The sequence below is a fragment of the Artemia sp. Qi Xiang Cuo genome, chromosome 8 (assembly GCF_049724085.1).
Source record: "Artemia sp. Qi Xiang Cuo chromosome 8, ASM4972408v1, whole genome shotgun sequence".
Taxonomy (NCBI): domain Eukaryota; kingdom Metazoa; phylum Arthropoda; class Branchiopoda; order Anostraca; family Artemiidae; genus Artemia; species Artemia sp. Qi Xiang Cuo.
In genome coordinates this window covers 39,409,606-39,431,623 of record NC_142801.1, presented here as the reverse complement: position 1 = coordinate 39,431,623, position 22,018 = coordinate 39,409,606, and the positions used below count along the sequence as shown (strand labels likewise).

The 22,018-nt window shown below is 33.7% G+C and overlaps 1 protein-coding gene across 3 annotated transcripts in view; it reads left to right on the top strand.

Annotated features, from left to right (window-relative positions):
• Positions 1-22,018, top strand: part of LOC148949388 (protein Tob1-like) — a 183,392-nt gene that overhangs the window by 77,842 nt on the left and 83,532 nt on the right. For 2 of the 3 annotated variants that reach the window (XM_089093410.1, XM_089093411.1), the window contains one exon: positions 11,715-11,769. The exons of the other annotated variant lie outside the window; for it this stretch is intronic. The gene's annotated coding sequence lies outside the window, so the exon portion shown is untranslated. The remainder of the gene's footprint in view (positions 1-11,714; positions 11,770-22,018) is intronic. 3 annotated transcript variants of the gene reach the window in all.

The following is a 22,018-nucleotide window of genomic DNA, read 5'->3' as shown; positions in this document are numbered from 1 at the left end:
GTTCCATATAATACATAAGTGGTGGGGTGATGGCAGAAGGATCTCTTACAGGATGAATTAGTTGAAAATAAAGTTTTAACAAGAAATGTCTGAAAATTGTGATCAAAAATTAAGAATAGTCTTGAGGGAGGAATTTTCCATGGAAAAGGAGAAGAATATTTTTACATGAAAACAACTTCAAAGGTATTTTGGAGGGGGTCTCTCACTTCATATACGGGATAATTTCCATTCGTCTTAGTTTTTAACGATGCTCCTTATTTCTAGTTGAACATGCTTATTTTTTAATTCCATTTGGTTGAAAAGTCAAAGTGTAACATACAGAACAAGGTATTTCGGAGGGGGCAGCTTACTTCATATACGGGATAATTTCCATTCGTCTTAGTTTTTAACGATGGTCCTAATATCTGGTTGAAAATTCTTATTTTCTAGTTTAGTTGGGAAGAAAAGTCAAAGTCTAAAATAAAGAACAAAATATTTCGGTGGGGGTAGCTAACTTCATATGCGGGATAGTTTCCATTCGTCTTAGTTTTTAACGTTGCTCCTTATTTCTAGTTTAAAATGATTATTTTTAATTTAATTGGGATGAAAAGTCAAAGTCTAATATAAAGAACAAGGTATTTCGGAGGGGGTAGCTCACTTCATATATGGTGTAATTTCCATTCGTCCTAGTATTTAACGATGCTCCTTATTTCTAGTTGAAATGATTATTTCTTAATTTAATTGGGATGAAAAGACTAAGTCTAACATAAAGAACAGGGTATTTCGGAGAGGGTAGCTCACTTCATATATGGGGTAATTTCCATTCGTCCTAGTATTTATCGATGCTCCTTATTTTTAATTGAAAATGATTATTTCTTAATTTAATTGGGATGAAAAGTCAAAGTCTAACATAAAGAACAAGGTATTTCGGAGGGGGGTAGCTCACTTCATATACGGGATAATTTCCATTCGTCTTAGTTTAAAAATTTTTTTTTTTACTTCGAAATTATTCAACTTTTTTTTACATCTCTAAATCATATCAGAAAAATAGAATGGCACTTTTGATTTAAATTTTAAAATATATTCTTGTGCATACCCATACTCCTATTGATGAGGACTGATGGTTCTAATTAAATATTTTTTTAATTAAAAAAAAATATTTAAATTTTTTTTTTTTTTTTACTTCGAAATTATTAAACTTTTTTTTACATCTCTAAATCATATCAGAAAAATAGAATGGCACTTTTGATTTAAATTTTAAAATATATTCTTGTGCATACCCATACTCCTATTGATGAGGACTGATGGATCTAATTCAATAGTTTTTTCATGAAAACAAACTATTTTTTTTAACAAATTTTTTTTTTGACTTCGAAATTATTCAACTTTTTTTTACATCTTTAAATCATATAAGATAAATAGAATGACACTTTTGATTTAAATCTTTAAATATATTCGTGTGCAAATCCATACTCCTATTGATGAGGACTGATGGTTCTAATTCAATATTTTTTTCATGAAAAACAAACTATTTTTTTAACAAATTTTTTTTTTACTTCGAAATTATTCAACTTTTTTTTTACATCTCTAAATCATATCAGAAAAATAGAACGGGACTTTTGATTTAAATTTTAAAATATATTCTTGTGTATACCCATACTCCTATTGATGAGGACTGATGGTTCTAATTCAATATTTTTTTCATGAAAGCAAACTATTTTTTTTAACTACATTTTTTTTGGACTTCGAAATTATTCAACTTTTTTTTTTACATCTCTAAATCATATCAGAAAAATATAATGACACTTTTGATTTAAATTTTAGAATATATTCTTGTGCATACCCATACTCCTATTGATGAGGGCTGATGGTTCTGATTCAATATTTTTTTCTTGAAAACAAACTATTTTTTTAAAAAATTTTTTTTTGGACTTCGAAATTATTCAACTTTTTTTTACATCTCTAAATTATATAAGAAAAACAGAATGACACTCTTGATTTGAATTGAAAAACATATTTGTGTGCATACCTATACTCCTATTTATGAAGGCTGATGGTCCTAAATCTATATTTTTTTCATAAGATACAAACTATTTTTTGGACTTCAAAATTATTCAACTTTATTTATTTTTTTTATTTATTTTTTTGTACGTATCTTAAAATGACAAAATATGCTTACTGCTCTAACAATTGTACTCTATGCTTGTTCAGAGACACGATGCGGCTTTCCCACTGTTACTCTATGGCCGGTTATCGACACTACCTAGTTTATTGCATGTACTAAATCAGTATTTTTTACACAGTGGAACAATGAACACATAACTAATATCTCTAAAAAGTGAAGATGGAGCATTTTAAGAAAGTGTGTTCACATGATAGTGTTATTGTAGCATTGAATGCTTACAGGGAGAATTATTTAAATAATAAAACAGTAACAAGTGGTATCACTATAGGAAACGTATACGTACATTGTCATGACAGTAAGGAATTGAATTTCTTTGGAGTACCAAAAAAATTCAACTCTTGTGATGGTGGATATGCGAAATTGAGATATCCGGAGATGATTGCACTTAAAGAGAATTCCATCATAAAAATAATAGTTGATGAAGAGGGTCATCTTCTTTCTAGTGCTTGTGGTAAAATGTTACCCTGTGTAAATCCTTATCGTCAGCTTTTGGGTATTAATATTCAATGGAAGGTCAAAAGAAGACAGGCCTACTCTTCTACTAATATCATAAACCATATCCTATCTACGTGCCAAAACTGTTACCAGTGTAAAAATAGTGTGATAGTTGACAGGGAATCTGCTAGAAAAATAAAAAGGGCATTGGCAGAAAATATCACTAAGGAATATAAAGATGAATCAATGAAAAACAATGTACCAGAAAACGTTACTGCCATTGATCAAACAGTCAATGAACCAAATAATACCAAAGACGGAAAGCATAAGCCTTTTGATGACACACTATAAAAATTGTGTATGAGTCAAAATGGAATAATGATTATTCTACTGATTACAAACTAAGAGAAGACAATAGCTACAATATCAAGAGAGAACATGGTGAACTATTTTATGGAACAGATTCAAAATGTCCAAAGTTGTGTATCCAAGAGGTGAATTCAAGAAAGAGTTTGTTACTTACTTACTTACAATTTTTTCATAATGACATATCCAACAACGGATGTTGATAAATAATTTATTCATTCTGATACCAAGATTTTGTCAATTTTATCCCATATGTCTGACAATAGATGTATGCAAATTCCTTTTCTTACATCTCCAATGTTTTATTAGACATTCTAAACGTTTGATATGCTAGCTTACTCTAAAAATAATGAAAACCTAACAATGTAATACATAACATATTTTTAATGAAAAAATGCTATGTAGAATATTAATGCAAAAATATATATTGTTATACATTATTAATATAATTGAACAACTTTGGACATTTTGAATCTGTCCCATAAAATAGTTCACCGCTTTCTCTCTTGATATTGTACCTACTTTCTTCTCTTAGTTTGTAATCAGTAGAATAATCATTATCCCATTTTGAGTCATACACAATTTTTATAGTGTGTCATCAACAGGCTCAATATGCTTTTCGTCTTTGGTATTATTTGGTTCATTGACCGTTTGATCAATGGCAGTAACGTTTGCTGGTACTTCGTTTTTCATCGATTCATCTTTATATTCCTTAGTGATATTTTATGCCAATACCCTTTTTATTTTTCTAGCAATTTCACTGTCTATTATCACACTATTTTTACACAGGTAACAGTTTCGGCACGTAGACAAGATATGGTTTATGATATTAGTAGAAGAGTAGGCCTTTCTTTTTTTTACCTTCCGTTGAATGCTAATACCCGAAAGCTGACGATATGGTTTAACACAGGGTAACATGTTACCACAAGCACTAGCAAGAAGATGCCCCTCTTTATCAACTATTATTTTTATGTTGGCATTCTCTTTGAGTGCAATCATCTCCGGAGATCTCAATCTCGCATATCCACCATCACAAGAGTTGAATTTTTGGTACTCCAAAGAAATTCAATTCCTTACTGTCATGACAATGCACGCATACATTTCCGATAGTGCTACAACTTGTACTTATTTCATAGTGTAGATAATTCTCCTTGTCAGCATTCAATGCTACAATAACACTATCATGTGAACACACTTTCTTAAAATGCTTCATCTTCACTTTTTAGAGATATTAGTTATGTGTTTATCGTTCCACTGTCTAAAAAATACTGATTTAATACATGTAATAAACTAGGTAGTGTCGATAACCGGCCATAGAGTAACAGTGGGAAAGCCGCATCGTGTCTCTGAACAATCATAGAGTACAATTGTTAGAGCCGTAAGCATATTTTGTCATTTTAATATACGTATAAAAAAAAAAAAATAAAAAAAATAAATAAAGTTGAATAATTTCGAAATCCAAAAAAAAGTTTGTTTTTTATGAAAAAAATATTGAATTAGAACCATCAGTCCTCATCATTAGGAGTATGGGTATGCACAAGAATATATTTAAAAATTTAAATCAAAAGTGTCATTCTATTTTTCTGATATGATTTAGAGATGTAAAAAAAAAGTTGAATAATTTCGAAGTCCAAAAAAATTTTTTTTAAAAATAGTTTGTTTTCATGAAAAAAATATTGAATTAGAACAATCAGTTTTCATCAATAGGAGTATGGGTATGCACAAGAATATTTTTTAAAATTTAAATCAAAAGTGCCATTCTAATTTTCTGATATTATTTAGAGATTTAAAAAAAAGTTAAATAATTTCGAAGCCCAAAAAAAAAATTTTTTAAAAAAATAGTTTGTTTTAATGATAAAAATATTGAATTAGAACCAACAGTCCTCATCAATAGGAGTATGGGTATGCACAAGAATATATTTTAAAATTTAAATCAAAAGTGCCATTCTATTTTTCTGATATGATTTAGAGATGTAAAAAAAAAGTTGAATAATTTTGAAGTCCAAAAAAAAATTTGTTAAAAAAAAAGTTTGTTTTAATGAAAAAAATATTGAATTAGATCCATCAGTTCTCACCAATATGAGTATGTGTATGCACAATGATATATTTTAAAATTTAAATCAAAAGTACCACTCTATTTTTCTGATATGATTTAGATATTTAAAAAAAAAAAGTTTAATAATTTCTAATTAAAAAAAAAAAAAATTTAAATAGTTTTTTTTAATGAAAAAAATATTTAATTAGAACCATCAGTCCTCATCAATAGGAGTATGGGTATGCACAAGAATATATTTTAAAATTTAAATCAAAAGTGCCATTCTATTTTTCTGATATGATTTAGAGATGTAAAAAAAAGTTGAATAATTTCGAAGTCCAAAAAAAATCTTTTTTTAAACTAAGACGAATGGAAATTATCCCGTATATGAAGTGAGCTACCCCCTCCGAAATACCTTGTTCTTTATGTTAGACTTTGACTTTTCATCCCAATTAAATTAAAAAATAAGCATTTTCAACTAGAAATAAGGAGCATCGTTAAAAACTAGGACGAATGGAAATTACCCCGTATATGAAGTGAGCTACCCTCTTCGAAATACCTTGTTCTATATGTTAGACTTTGACTTTTCATTCCAATTAAATTAAAAAATAAGCATTTTCAACTAGAAATACGGAGCATCGTTGAAAACTAAGACGAATGGAAATTACCCCGTATATGAAGTGAGCTACCCCCTCCGAAATTCCTTGTTCTTTATGTTAGACTTTGACTTTTCATCCCAATTAAATTAAAAAATAAGAATTTTCAACTAGAAATAAGGAGCATCGTTAAAAACTAAGACGAATGAAAATTATCCCGTATATGAAGTGAACTACCCCCTCCGAAATACCTTGTTCTTTATGTTAGACTTTGACTTTTCATCCCAATTAAATTAAAAAAATAAGTATTTTCAACTAGAAATAAAGAGCATCGTTAAAAACTTAAGACGAATGGAAATTACCCAGTATATGACGTGAGCTCCCCCCGCTGAAATACATGTCTCTGGATGTTAGACTTTGGCTTTTCATCCCAATGAAATTAATAATTAAGCATTTTCAACCAAAAACAATGAGATTTATTAAAAACTAAAAAGACTGGACACAATCCCGTATATAAAGTGAGCTGCTCCCCTCCAAAATACCTTGTTCTTTATGTTAGACTTTGACTTTTCATCCCAATGAAATTAAAAAATAAGCATTTTCAAATAGAAATAAGGAGTATCGTTAAAAACTAAGACGAATGGAAATTATCCCCTATATGAAGTGAGCTGCCTCCTCCGAAATACCTTGTTCTTTATGTTAGACTTTGTCTTTTCATCCTAAATAAATTTAGAAATAAGCATTTTCAATTAGAAATAAGGAGAATCGATAAATACTAGGATGAATGGAAATTACCCCGTATATGAAGTGAGCTACCCTCTCCGAAATACCTTGTTCTTTATGTTAGACTTAGACTTTTCACCCCAATTAAATTAAAAAATAAGAATTTTCAACTAGAAATAAGGAGCATCGTTGAAAACTAAGACGAATGGAAATTACCCCGTATATGAAGTGAGCTACCCCCTCCGAAATACCTTGTTCTTTATGTTACACTTTGACTTTTCATCCCAATTAAATTAAAAAATAAGCATTTTCAACTAGAAATAAAGAGCATCATTAAAAACTAAGACGAATGGAAATTATCCCGTATATGAAGTGAGCTACCCCTCCGAAATATCTTGCTCTTTATGTTAGACTTTGACTTTTCATCCCAATTAAATTAAAAAATAAGCATTTTCAACTAGAAATAAGGAGCATCGTTAAAAACTAAGACGAATGGAAATTATCCCGTATATGAAGTGAGCTCCCCCTCCGAAATACCTTGTTCTTTATGTTAGACTCTGACTTTTCATCCCAATTAAATTAAAAAATAAGCATTTTCAACTAGAAATAAGGAGCATCGTTAAAAACTAAGACGAATGGAAATTATCCCGTATATGAAGTGAGCTGCCCCCTCCGAAATACCTTGTTCTTTATGCTAGACTTTGACTTTTCATCCCAATTAAATTAAAAAATAAGCATTTTCAACTAGAAATAATTAGAATCGTTAAAAACAAAGAAGAATGGAAATTAGCCCGTATATGAAGTGAGCTACCCCCTCCGAAATACCTTGTTCTTTATGTTAGACTTTGACTTTTCATCCCAATTAAATTAATAAAAAAGCATTTTCAACTAGAAATAAGGAGCATCGTTAAAAACTAAGGCGAATGCAAATTATCCCGAATATAAAGTGAGCTTCCCCCCTCCGAAAAACCTTGTTCTTTATGTTAGACTTTGACTTTTAATCCCAATTAAATAAAAAAATAAGAATTTTAAACTAGAAATAAGGAGCATCGTTAAAAACTAAGACGAATCGGAATTATCCCGTATATGAAGTGAGCTACCCCCTCCGAAATACCTTGTTTCTTTATGTTAGACTTCTTATTTCCAGTCCAATTAAATTAAAAAAAAGCATTTTCAACTAGAAAAAAGGAGCATTGTTAAAAACTAAGACGAATGGAAATTATCCCGTATATAAAGTGAGCTCGCCCCTCCGAAATACCTTGTTATTTATGATAGAATTTGACTTTTCATCCCAATGAAATTAAAAAATAAGCATTTTCAACTAGAAATAAGGAGCATTGTTAGAAACTAAGACGAATGGAAATTATCCCGTATATGAAGTGAGCTGCCCCCTCCTAAATACCTTGCTCTTTATGCTAGACTTTGAATTTTCATCCCAATTAAATTAAAAAATAAGCATTTTCAACTAGAAATAAGGAGCATCGTTAAAAACTAAGACGAATGCAAATTATCCCGTATATGAAGTGAGCTACCCCCTCCGAAATACCTTTGAAGTTGTTTTCATGTAAAAATATCCTTCTCCTTTTCCATGGAAAATTCCCCCCTCAAGACAATTCTTAATTTCTGATCGCACTTTTCAGACATTTCTTGTTAAAACTTTATTTTCAACTAATTCATCCTGTAAGAGATCCTTCTGCCATCACCCCACCACTTATGTATTATATGGAACACTTCGAAGAAGTAAAGCTATTCATTATTACAATTCTTTTCTTGTCATCTACACCCCTCTTAGTATCAACTTCTTCGTATAGTATAACGTTAAACTATTTTAAATTGACAACACTGTCCAAACATCACTTGTGTATTATACAGTACACAATCACCCCATCTCCCCCAAAACACTTTTCAGCCATTTCTTGGTAAAAATTTCTATTTCAAGTCAATCCTTAATAGGATCAAATCTCAATTATCAAAAAATCTTTTTTCCGGTCTAAAACCACATGTGTTTATAATTACAGAGTCCCTTTTGAACCCAGATTCCAATGTGCAATTGACAACAATAATGCAATCTTTGCCAGCTTTTTAGAATGTTCACGTGTAAGTGTAATGACACACACGTGGGTACTCTCAAAACATGTTTGACCACATTATACCTTGCCAACTTAAAAAAAAAAAAATCTTATTTTAGGGTTTGTATTGTTGGAGGGGAGGAGGGCCTATGCCCCTGAAATTTGAATTTACTGGTAAAGTGATTTTTTTTATTTGGAAATAAATTAAGAAATTCAGTAAGCTGTACTCACATTGAAAATTGACGGATCCATTGTTTCAAAGTTAATAATAATCGATGTATTATCTAGAATATATCAAAACATAATGAAAATTAAATCGTAATGTATGAACATTTTATACAAAAATCTCAAGGATGAATAAAAAACTAGTCCTTTATTTTTAACCAATCACCACTCGAATTACCGTATATTGAGCAAGCACCAATGTCTATGATTGGCTCATAAAAAATGAATGCTGTCTCAAAAACCGGTTCGGTTGAGTTATATAATTATGATCATACTCTCAAAACATGTTTGACCACATTATACCTTGCCAGCTATTTTTTGCAATGTGTATAATTCAATATGGAATTGACAACAATAATGCAATCTTTGCCAGCTTTTTAGAATGTTCACGTGTAAGTGTAATGACACACACGTGGGTACTCTCAAAACATGTTTGACCACATTATACCTTGAAAACTTAAAAAAAAAAAAAAACTGTGATGGAGTGCTGACTCTCTTTGAAAAGGTGCAGAGGCGCAAGCAAATAGTATGGGAATTCCTAGTGCTGTACGTAAATCCAGACGAGGCATACTACTTATAGATCAGATTTAATTACTATTACTGAAGTACAAGCTAAAAATTTGTACATGTTAAGAATTAATAATTTTTTCGCAGTTTATTAAACTCAGACAAGAAAACCACTCTCTGGGTAAGAAAGGTGGCGGAATTCTGTTTTTTGTCTGTAATGACTTGTACCCAAGTGAAATCTTAATCCCGTGTATTGCTCCCTTTGATGAGATTATGTGGGTGTGTGTTCGATCTAAAGTCTTGCCGCGCGTTTACCCCCCCCCCCCCCGGTGATTACCCCCCGGAAAATCCCCTTCCAGTGGAAAATACCCCCCCCCCCCTCCACGGAAAATAAGGCTTTCCAAATTTGAGAATTTTACTTAATTTTTTTTTGTTTCCGTAGGGGGGAGGAATTTTGGTAATTGTGTATTATGTGCCACTGACTCAAGTTTACGCTGTGTAAAATTCGAGAACACACCAGTTTTTACGTTTGTTTCTTCGTTACTTTAGAAATAAATTTGGGCTATAGATTTTCATATTATGGGGGGTGGATAAAGTATAGCGGGTCAGGATCCAAAATGTGTTTGGTACAAGTATTCTGCATATTAGATAGATAGGTAGAGAAGTGTATTTTACAGCCAAATAAACGGCCTTGAACATGGTAAAATAACATAAATGAAAGGCACAAATAACATAAACTTTGATCAGTGATAATCATAAAACACTTAAATTAAACACTACTTTAACCTAATAATAGTACTTAATACTTGGAAAAACGGTCATTGAAAAAAAAAACACTCAACACTTGGAAAAAACACTTAAATGAAAGATTACATTTACTTTATACTGGGATTTTTGTGTGTGTGTGTGTGTGTATGTGTGTGTTTAGTTAACAAAATTTCCAGATACCTCGCTATTCTTCTGTAATTTATTAGTGGCTATATACCTAGAATAAAAGAAATATTTTCTGGCTTCAAACTGTCTGAATACTTTACTCCTCCGGTAAATACCCCCCCCCCACGGAAAATGAAACTATATATTCTTTCTAGGTATGGCCACTAAAAAATTACAGAAGATATTTTCGGGGGGGGGGGGCTAAACGCCTGGAACCGCTGACTGTACTATCAAAATACCCAAATGCAGGAATTTTCCTGATGGGCGACGCAAATGATTTAAACTTGAATCTACCTGTAATGCTTTTAATTTAAAACAGATTGTAAAGGTCCCAACTGCCAAAGGCAATACTACTCTTGATTTGATTTGCGCTAATCTTCTGAGGTTTTACAAACCCGTCTCCAATCTCACCCCCCCCCCGTAGGGGGTAGTTACCACTTTGGCCTTCTCCTATCTCTGCTGGCTAAAGTTAAGCATTCCCTAATGTTCCAACTTAATACCCTAATCCATTGCTAAGATACATGCATGCGCATAGTATGCTTTGATTTAGTCCAAATTTTCCCTCAGTATTCTCTCAAATTTCATCTTCATACTCTTAGCATTTATAGTGCTAGTATCATAGTAGTGGTGGTAATACTAAGAGTAGTAGTAGCAGTAGTATTGATAGCAGTAGTAGTACGCAGATATTGTCTTTTTGTCAGTTGAATATCCCCCTCATGATGTCCTGAAAGTTTCAGCTTGATACGCTAAGCCCTTCTTAAGATATTGCTAATATGCCCTTTTGACAATCTGTATGCGCATAATGTTTTATTTTAGTTCAAGTTTCCCCTCAATATTTCCTTAAATTATCACCTCATATCCTCAGCCTTGGTAGTAGTTGCTACAGAAGCAGGAGTTGTAGTGGCAGTATTGATAGTAGTAGTAACAATAGTAGTATTAGCGTGCGAATATTGCCTATCTGTTCGATTCTTCATACTCTTCATCATTTCCTGAAAGTTTCAAATTAATACACTCAGTCCTGAGGTGCGCCCTTTTGACAACCTGTATGTACATAATGTGTTTTGATTTAGATCAACCATCCCTTCAACATTCTCTGAAAGGTTCACCTGAACGTCCTTCGTCTTTGTGAACACTAATGACTAAACACGCCCACCAATCTAAATTACAAATACTATATGTAGGCCATACAATGGGTGAACTGCATAACTTTAAGCCCTTGCCCGAGGGCTGCGGGGGGATGGCATTTCCAGAGACATAGTTACAGGACCTTTCAATTTTGCTGAACAAAATGGCTATCTCAACATTTTGATTGCATGTATCTGGGGAATCGATGGGCGTGGGAGGGGGCTGGTGGCCTTCCCATCAGTTTTAACTCTTAAAAGGGCACTAGAACTTTCAATTTCCAATTGAATGAGCTCCTTCCGAAGTTTCTACGAAAAATTCTTCTATAAGAAGCGCCTTGGTAACAGAAAATAACAACAATAACACGTTGTGCCCATTTCGCTCTTTATTTAGGCAGCGCTATTCCGCTGCCTATAATTTTTAACAAAGACGAGAGGATGAATGATTGAATAAAATGATGATACAATTCACATACATTATTGCTGATTTTTAATTTAGCTAGCCTAGTTGTGATTTTGATTTTTTTTTTCTAATTCTAGGAGGAAATAGTTGTGGGAAAGCTGAAAATTGCAGAGAAGATTGAAGACTTATTTGGTATGTGCTCAAAATCCTATTTACTATCAACATTGCGCAAATAAAGTCAATCTCGGTACAAGCCTATATAAGGGGTATGGTAGAGAGATACAAGAAGCAACTGTGCAAGCTTTGACTGCCTATGACCGGTTTGTTTGGTAAAAGACTTGAATTGGCAGGTTATAAAGCGAATAAATTAACTTTTTGTTCAAAAATTGTTTACTGATTTGGAAAGTCCAAGTATCTTTTTTCTGTCAATATACAAATGGGTGCAATTTTACTGGGACAATACAGAATCTTTTTCCACATTAAAATATTGATTCTAATTCCTCATCCGATTCTTCACGAGATTATCAGTAAATTTAAATCCCAGCATAATAGTGGACCAAGGATTTGATAACCCCGCTCTAATAACGTAAATTTTGGGTCGTTTTAAGTTTTATCACTGTTTTATTTTTAAAAAACAGGTTTATATTTAATTTAAGTTCGTTTTTCTGATTTCTTTATAAGAAACAAATAAACAAATCGTTACCTTGTCTGGAAAAAATTATAATTTTGCAGTTTTTCCTGATATTTGGTCACAGTTTGAATTTCTCTTTTCTTTGGCTTTCGAACTTCTTAATTTGGACATTGCCATGGGGCATGGGATAAGGATGCCGGGGCGCCTTTTTTGAGCACTGCTCTTTTTTGGTCATCGTGTTCTGTTTTTCATATTATCTTTTCCTGTTCTGTTTTCATAAACAACAAATGAGTACAGCCTTTTTTTGTTCTACTCCGTTTTTTAGGATTCCTGTTTTGTCTTTTTCTGCGCTTTTTCCGGCTTATTTCCAGCCTCATTCTTTTCTTCTTTTTAAATCCGATTTCGAGAAATTGTGAGGATGGGAATTAATAAGAACCCTGGTATGTATTTTGAAAATTACATTTTAGCAATTCAGGCATGGGCGCCGGAAGGGGGTGGGCATTCCCCCCTCAATCATTATCTAGATATTGAGTCTTGACCCATCAAGACGTCTTGTTTTTAAATAAATGACGCCTGTGATTTTTAAATGAAGACGCGAGATAAACCTTGTGAACTTTTCTCTTGCAAGCACCAGTGCTAATCCTAGCTTAGGCAACCAGGTTTTAGTTGAAGATATAGCTTCCAATTCAAGGTCTATGTTTCGTTTTTGTCCCTTAGTCTAGAATGTCTCATCCTTGTAACGAATGCTACAGAAAATGTGGAACTGGGTCATTCCAGTGTTCTAAGCACAATGCTTGGTTGCACCTAGCTTGTGCTGACATCACAAAAAGTGGTTGGCCTAAAAACCCTAATTGGTCATGCGTACAATGCCGGTCGTCAATGGCTGAAAATGACGAAATTAATATCATCCATAATCAACCTGAAGTGGTCCAACCAATCGAGGCAGTCAAATCCCACCTTATTTCTAATGAAGAAAACTCAACTTTTTCCAACGATAATCAACTTGATGCGGTCATTCCAATTGGTATTATAAATCCCCCAACTGTACCTTGTGTTTCGAGTAATGACGGCAATAGTTCTCCTGGATCGATTGATTCTGCAAAAATAACCACCTACCATCAACCTCAAATTACCTCACATATCTCTTGTTCCTGTAAAGATGAATTGACACGCAATGCAAAAACGGCTAGTGTCTTTGAGCCCCATGTGCCATGCATGTTAAGATTGCCTAAAAAAAGACCCAGAAATCGTCAATCTCAAGAAACGGATTATTAATCTCGAATTTCTTTATGATAACTTATCTGATCTTTACGAGCGCCAGAAAATTGATCTTTTCACGGACAATTAAATCAAAATGTTAAAAGTCGGTTTTGAGCTAGCAATTGTTGATGCTATACATGCATTAAAATCTCCTACATCGCCCAGAGTTCCTCTTTTAGGTGATACTTCTGCTCCAAATAGCCTTTATCAAAATTGCGTAAAACTACTGGCAGACTTTTTGAACCTGAAAACGTCACCAAATGTAATCAAACAAGTGCTAGTGAACTTCCTTCGTCCTAAATTTTCTCAAGGGATTAAAAAGGTTACGCAAACTAATCCTACTGACCTTGTTTTAACTGAAGATAATTTATTCTTGAAATCCAGTGATAATGACCCATCTTTAAAAATTGACAAGGATGTCGAACTAGCAAGCGGAAATTCTCACCCAAATGCAATCAAATATTCAAAAAAATGAGCTTAGTGATTTTAAGTGTAATCAACCTAATGTGTGCTTTAGCTTTTTAGACAGTAGATGTAAATCTAGTAATTGTAAATATCTACACATTGTAAATTTGTAAATTATACACATTTGTAAATGTTTTTAGCTGTTGTACAAATAATCTGTGTAAATACCCTCACGTTGATATTTGTATAAAAAAAATCAAGTGGAACATCCATTGGCTGTTCAAAAGTTCATATTAAATTGCCCATTAAGGGTCGTAGTAGGTTTCGCAAAACTGGGCTGTCCAGAAGCCACTTTAATTCGGCTAATTTTAATAATAATTTTTTACAACATCGCTCGCATACAATAAAGCCCTCGAGCCATCCTGTCCTTTCCAATCGAGTACCTATCCGAAGGATATCTCCGCCTTCTTCTTTCCATACCCCTTCCTTCTTTTTCTTCTTTTTTCCAAGCCCACCTACCCTCCCAACCATCCTTCCGCCTCCTTTCTGGCTTTTTCCTACCCATCCATCCATCCCCGCCCCCTTGTGAACCCACTCAACGGGGACTCATGCCATATCCCTGCATAAATAACCTCATCTCTCTTTATTCCTCCAGTTCATCCCAAACCCAACCGCTTGAAGGTACGACGGTACCTTCACAGGTCGTTTTCAATTCCCCAAACTTCTGTTGAGCAACGCTGAGAGCCTTAACTTTGAAAAACTTAATGAATTAGACACCCTTTCTAATAATATATAGAAGTAGTATGCCTCGTCTGGATTTACGCACAGCACTAGGAATTCCCATACTATTTGCTTGCGCCTCTGCACCTTTTCAAAGAGAGTCAGAACTCCCTCAAACAGTTTTTTTTTTTTTTTTAAGTTGGCAGGGTAGAATGTGGTCAAACATGTTTTGAGTGTACCCACGTGTGTGTCATTACACTTACACGTGAACATTCTAAAAAGCTGGCAAAGATTGCATTATTGTTGTCAATTGCATATGGAATTATACACATTGCAAAAAAAAGTTGGCAAGGTATAATGTGGTCAAACATGTTTTGAGAGTATGATCATAATTATATAACTCAACCGAACCGGTTTTTGAGACAACACTCGATTTTTAGGAGCCAATCATAGACATTGGTGCTTGCTCAATATACGGTCACTCGAGTGGTGATTGGTTAAAAATAAAGGACTAGTTTTTTTATTCATCCTTGAGATTTTTGTATAAAATGTTCATACATTACGATTTAATTTTCATTATGTTTTGATATATTCTAGATAATACATCGATTATTATTAACTTTGAAACAATGGATCCGTCAATTTTCAATGTGAGTACAGCTTACTGAATTTCTTAATTTATTTCCAAATAAAAAAAAATCACTTTACCAGTAAATTCAAATTTCAGGGGCATAGGCCCTCCTCCCCTCCAACAATACAAATTAAAGTTGGCAAGGTATAATGTGGTCAAATATGTTTTGAGAGTACCCACGTGTGCGTCATTACACTTACACTTGAACATTCTAAAAAGCTGGCAAAGATTGCATTATTGTTGTCAATTGCACATTGGAATCTGGCTTCAAAAGGGACTCTCTGTAATTATAAACACATGTGGTTTTAGACCGGAAAAAAGATTTTTTGATAATTGAGATTTGATCCTATTAAGGATTGACTTGAAATAAAAAATTTTAACAAGAAATGGCTGAAAAGTGTTTTGGGGGAGATGGGTTGATTGTGTACTGTATAATACACAAGTGATGTTTGGACAGTGTTGTCAATTTAAAATAGTTTAACGTTATACTATACGAAGAAGTTTATACCAAGAGGGGTGTAGATGACAAGAAAAGAATTGTAATAATGAATAGCTTTACTTCTTCGAAGTGGTGGGGTGATGGCAGAAGGATCTCTTACCGGATGAATTAGTTGAAAATAAAGTTTTAACAAGAAATGTCTGAAAAGCGCGATCAAAAATTAAGAATAGTCTTGAGGAAGGAATTGTCCATGGAAAAGGAGGAGAATATTTTTACATGAAAACAACTGTAAAGGTATTTTGGAGGGGTTAGCTAACTTCATATACGGGATAATTTCCATTCGCCTTAGTTTTCAATCATGCTCCTTATTTCTAGTTGAAAATGCTTTTGTGTAGCATTTTTTTATGTGATTAAAGTGGTAAAGTGATTTTTTTTTTATTTGGAAATAAATTAAGAAATTCAGTAAGCTGTACTCACATTGAAAATTGACGGATCCATTGTTTCAAAGTTAATAATAATCGATGTATTATCTAGAATATATCAAAACATAATGAAAATTAAATCGTAATGTATGAAAATTTTATATAAAAATCTCAAGGATGAATAAAAAACTAGTCCTTTATTTTTAACCAATCACCACTCGATTTACCGTATATTGAGCAAGCACCAATGTCTATGATTGGCTCCTAAAAAATGAGTGTTGTCTCAAAAACCGGTTCGGTTGAGTTATGTAATTATGATCATACTCTCAAAACATGTTTGACCACATTATACCTTGCCAGCTTTTTTTTTGCAATGTGTATAATTCCATATGCAATTGACAACAATAATGCAATCTTTGCCAGCTTTTTAGAATGTTCACGTGTAAGTGTAATGACACACACGTGGGTACTCTCAAAACATGTTTGACCACATTCTACCCTGCCAACTTAAAAAAAAAAAAAACTGTGTGAGGGAGTTCTGACTCTCTTTGAAAAGGTGCAGAGGCGCAAGCAAATAGTATGGGAATTCCTAGTGCTGTACGTAAATCCAGACGAGGCATACTACTTATAGATCAGATTTAATTACTATTACTGAAGTACAAGCTCAAAATTTGTACATGTTAAGAATTAATAATTTTTTCGCAGTTTATTAAACTCAGACAAGAAAACCACTCTCTGGGTAAGAAAGGTGGCGGAATTCTGTTTTTTGTCTGTAATGACTTGTACCCAAGTGAAATCTTAATCCCGTGCATTGCTCCCTTTGATGAGATTATGTGGGTGTGTGTTCAATCTAAAGTCTTGCCGCGCGTTTACCCCCCCCCCCCCGGTGATTACCCCCCGGAAAATCCCCTTCCAGCGGAAAATACCCCCCCCCCCCCACGGAAAATAAGGCTTTCCAAATTTGAGAATTTTACTTATTTTTCTTCCTTAGGTGAAAGGAATTTTGGCATTTGTATATAATGCGCCACACACTCAAGTTAATGCTGTGTAAAATTCTAGAACTTACCTTTTTTTTCATCCGTTTTTTCATTACTTTGGTAATAAATCTGTGCTATATATTTTTATATTAGAGGGGGGGGGTAAAGTATAGCGGGTCTGCATCCAAAATGTGTTTGGTACAAGTATTCTGCATATTAGATAGATAGGTAGAGAAGTGTATTTTAAAGCCAAATAAACGGCCTTGAACATGGTAAAATAACATAAATGAAAGGCACAAATAACATAAACTTTGATCAGCGATAATCATAAAACACTTAAATGAAACACTACTTTCACCTAATAATAGTAATTAATTCTTGGAAAAACGGTCATTGAAAAAAAAAACACTCAACACTTGGAAAAAACACTTAAATGAAAGATTACATTTACTTTATACTGGGATTTTTTTTTTTGTGTGTGTGTTTAGTTAACAAAATTTCCAGATACCTCGCTATTCTTCTGTAATTTATTAGTGGCTATATACCTAGAATAAAACAAATATTTTCTGGCTTCAAACTGTCTGAATACTTTACTCCTCCGGTAAATACCCCCCCCCCCCCACGGAAAATGAAAATATCTATTCTTTCTAGGTATGGCCACTAAAAAATTACCGAAGATATTTTCGGGGGGGGGGGGGCTAAACGCCTGGAACCGCGGACTGTACTATCAAAATACCCAAATGCAGGAATTTTCCTGATGGGCGACGCAAATGATTTAAACTTGAATCTACCTGTAATGCTTTTAATTTAAAACAGATTGTAAAGGTCCCAACTGCCAAAGGCAATACTACTCTTGATTTGATTTGCGCTAATCTTCCGAAGTTTTACAAACCCGTCTCCAATCGCCCCCCCCCCCGTAGGGGGTAGTTACCACTTTGGCCTTCTCCTATCTCTGCTGGCTAAAGTTAAACAGTCGTTTTCTATTACTGAAACCGTTTATAGACATCTTATTGACTCAGGACTCAATTTTGTCTCTTGGATTACTACTGAAAGTTGGTCCACTGTCTATCAAGCTAATGACGTTGACTGTAAGGCTTTGTCCCTCCAAAATGTATTGAGGAGTAATTATGAATCCCGTTTTCCTGAGAAAAAAAATTAAAACGTGTTATACAGACAAGCCTCATGTTACTGAGACTTTTAAAAAACTTATAAGAAAAAAAAATTAATTTTTTCAAGGCAAGTCGTATTACTGAGGCTAATAGTCTAAGGAAGTTCCTGAAGCAGTGGTACAGAAAAATTAAAGAAATATGCGGAAAAAGTCCTTCAGAAGTTAATTTTCATCTCCCTGAACCCCCTAATAAGACTGCCAATGATTTGAACTTGTATCTTGCTTCCTTCGTTCAGTCTCCCCCCTTTCACTGGCTCAAGTCCAACTATTCCTGCCAATACCCCCCCCCCCCCCTAATTTCTCCCTCTGATGTTATAAATAAAATCCTGAAGCTTAGAAAATCAAGCACTTGTCCCTTGGACATCCCAATTGACTTAAAGCCTTGATTAAAGCCTTTTCAGACAAAAGTGCTGAACCTTTATCCAATATTTTCAACCACATGACAAAATCCGGTAATTTCCCAAGTTGCTGGAAACAAGGTTTTATAACACCTGTCCCAAAAAAATACATCAGTCTGACTTTCGCCAACACAAGCTCCATTACACTCACTTCAGCTTTTTCCTAACCTTATGAAGCTTTCCTCTGTTACTGGCTTAAAGTTAAAATTTGTCCTCGTTTTAACGTCCGACAGTTTGGTAATTTAAGGAAAACTTCCACCGCTCATTTTCTTATGCACTTAATACATACCATCGCAAGAAACCTTGCGCAACCAAATGTTTGGCTAAACCTTGTCTTAGTTGATTTCCAAAAATCTTTTGACCTGGTTGACCATACCACCCTAATTCATTTACTACTGGTTGACTTTGAACTCGACCCTCTGTTAGTAAATATTGTTATATCGTTTCTTTCAAATAGATCTCAAGTTGTAAAATACAAAAATATTTTCTCTAACCCCCTCCCTATTTAGTGTGGAATTCCTCAAGGAGACTTCGTTGGACCACTTTCATTTCTTGTTATGATTAATGATATTGGTAAGGAATTATATCAGTAGCCGACTTGCCGAATGTGTAAATACGATGAAATACAATTCGGAATGAGGCTGTACAATTTAAAAAAAAATAAAAAAGCAATCCCAAAAAGACAAGATGTCCTATGAGCTCTAAGTTCCATAATGAGCCTGAAGAAAAGTGAAGACTAATTTACCTTTTCATGCTTTTCCAAGGGGTTTTAGGCTCTAGGACGATCAAGGTTCAGACTCTCGATAGTCTTGATGCTGTTTTTTGTTTCAGTTTTCCAGTCGAGATGTTAACATGATTTTGTTAGGCATTTAGGACTAATACGTTTTTTGTGGCTGAGGCAGAGATTAAGTCAGATGTTTCTTCACTAGTTTCACAGTTAATTCCCGCTAGAATTTTAAATATATTCTCCCAGATATACCGACTCCTCTAGCGAAATGAATGAACAGGGCTCTTGAGCACAGGAAATTCACAGTCTTCAAGTCTACGCGGATAATCGTTTTCCATATGGGAGGTAGTAAGATCGATCCTTCGAACTACCGGAAGATTTCTCTTCTTTTTATGTTTTCTAAAAAAAATTGAAAAGCTGTTTTTCTCGTCTGCTGAATCTTTTTAAGTCTAAGAAGTTTTCCATCCAATCATACCGGCTCTAGGTTTTTACATTCGACTGTATGCTTCTTTCGAATTTTGTTAACTAAAAGAACAAGTTTTTTAAAGAAAAGTAATGAGTTACATTAAATCAGAGATGTTCAATCCAATCAGACATTCAATAACAGTTTTATGACGAAAAGCCCAATTTTATCAAACAGTTCGTGGTAACGACCTGTAAGTAAGGAGCGACCCGGCTTAATGGTAACCGAAAGTCTAAAAAACGGAATTTTGATACCAATAGATACATCAAAAGAATCAGATTTTAATTGTGATTTCAAATATATAAGTTTCATCAAGTTTAATCTTACCCATCAAAAGTTACACGCCTGAGAAAATTTGGCTTATTTTCGAAAAAAGGGGAAAAGACCCCCTAAAAGTTATAGAACCTTAATGAAAATCCAACTATCACCTTCAGCGTATCAGAGAACCCTACCGTAGAGGTTTCAAGCTCCTATCTACAAAAATGTGGACTTTTCCACTTCTTGCCAGAAGAAAGATCATGGATGCGTGTTTATTTATTTTTTTTTTTCCCTGGGGTGATTGTATCGACCCAGTGGTCCTAGAATATTGTGGGAGGGCTCAATGGAACGGAAATTAAAAGTTCTAGTGCCCTTTTTAAGTGACCAAAAAAAATGGAGGGCAACTAGGCCCCCTCCCACGCTCATTTTTTCCCAAAGTCACCCAATCAAAATTTTTAGATAGCTTTTTTGTTCAGCATAGTCGAAAATCTAATAACTATGTCTTTGAAGATGTCTTAATACCCTACAGTCCCCAGGGGAAGGGCTGCAAGTTATGAACTTTGCCCATTGCTTGCATATTGTATTGGTTATTGGGAAGTATACAGACATTTTCAGGAAGGATTTTTTTCTGGAGGGGGGGGGGGCTGGAGGAGGGAGTTACTTGGGAGAATATTTCCATGGAGGATGTATTTTTGGGGTAAGGGACATTTCTATGAAGGGGGCGCCGGATTTCCAAGCATTATTTAAAAAACGATCAGAAATTAAATTTAAAAAAAAACAAGTTTTTTCAAATGAAAGTAAGAAGCAACATTAGTAGAATGCTAATAATGAATTCGCGGCCTTTACGTTCCTTCCGGTTTTTCTGGTAGGTAATTCTATTCTACAGGGGCATTACACCCTTTCAAAGAGATTTACGCAATTTCTAGTTCAAGGTATATACATGTTGTTTTTTTTTACCATCTATTGAATTTGAGGACGCCCCCGTACCAAACAGGTTTTTCTGGTAGTCCTATTCTACAGGTCATTACACCTTTGCCAAAAGGAACGAGTATAACTTGATTGGTGATTAGGATTTGAATAAAAGGAATAGTTTTCTTTACAATTAATATTATTAATAGATTTGAATTAAAATTGAATAGTTTTTATTTGCAAGTATATTTGTGTAGAAAAAAAAATGAGTGGTGCATTTACACTATTGGAGATTATTGATGGAACCGACAGTAGCAGCAGCAACGATATACGAGTACCCAATGTGGCTGTGGAAATAACTGCTGGCTGTAGACTATGTCTTGAATGGGACACTATATATGCGAGATACGTGATATCATTAATCAAATTTAAGCAGGAGGAGCAGCTGTGTTTTGCGGGAAAAGTAAATATTCTCCATATAAATAAACTTCGGTCAGCATTAGATGTCCTATAGAAATATATTAATGAGAACAAAATGCATCAGTGATTATTTTTATTGTAATTATGTTCAATAAAAATGTTTTTAAATCAATGGTTTTTTTTTTGTATAGTAGACTTGCGTATATTTCCTAGAGTAGAAAAAAGAAATTCTGGTTAGTCTAAAGTTGATCGTGAGCGAGTTAGGACTAAAAAAATGGATAGATTCGAGAAAGATCCAATCCTGAGGAATCTAGTTCTTATGAAAAAACGTTTAATTCTAGACGATGATTTTCTAGAGTTGTCTATTCAAAGGAAGATATTTTCTCGAGGAATGCTTGTCGAAATAATGAAAACTGATTCTCCATCATTAGACTATTGTATGGAGCTTCTACATTGTTGTCCAACTTACTTTAAACAGTTTATTGGTATATTGGTTATGACACGGCAAAATGATATTATGAATACGCTTTTTAAACACTAGTTTAGAAATTTAGGACTTTTTTTCATATTAAATATTGTTCTCAAGGATGTTTTACTCCTCTCTCTCTCTCTC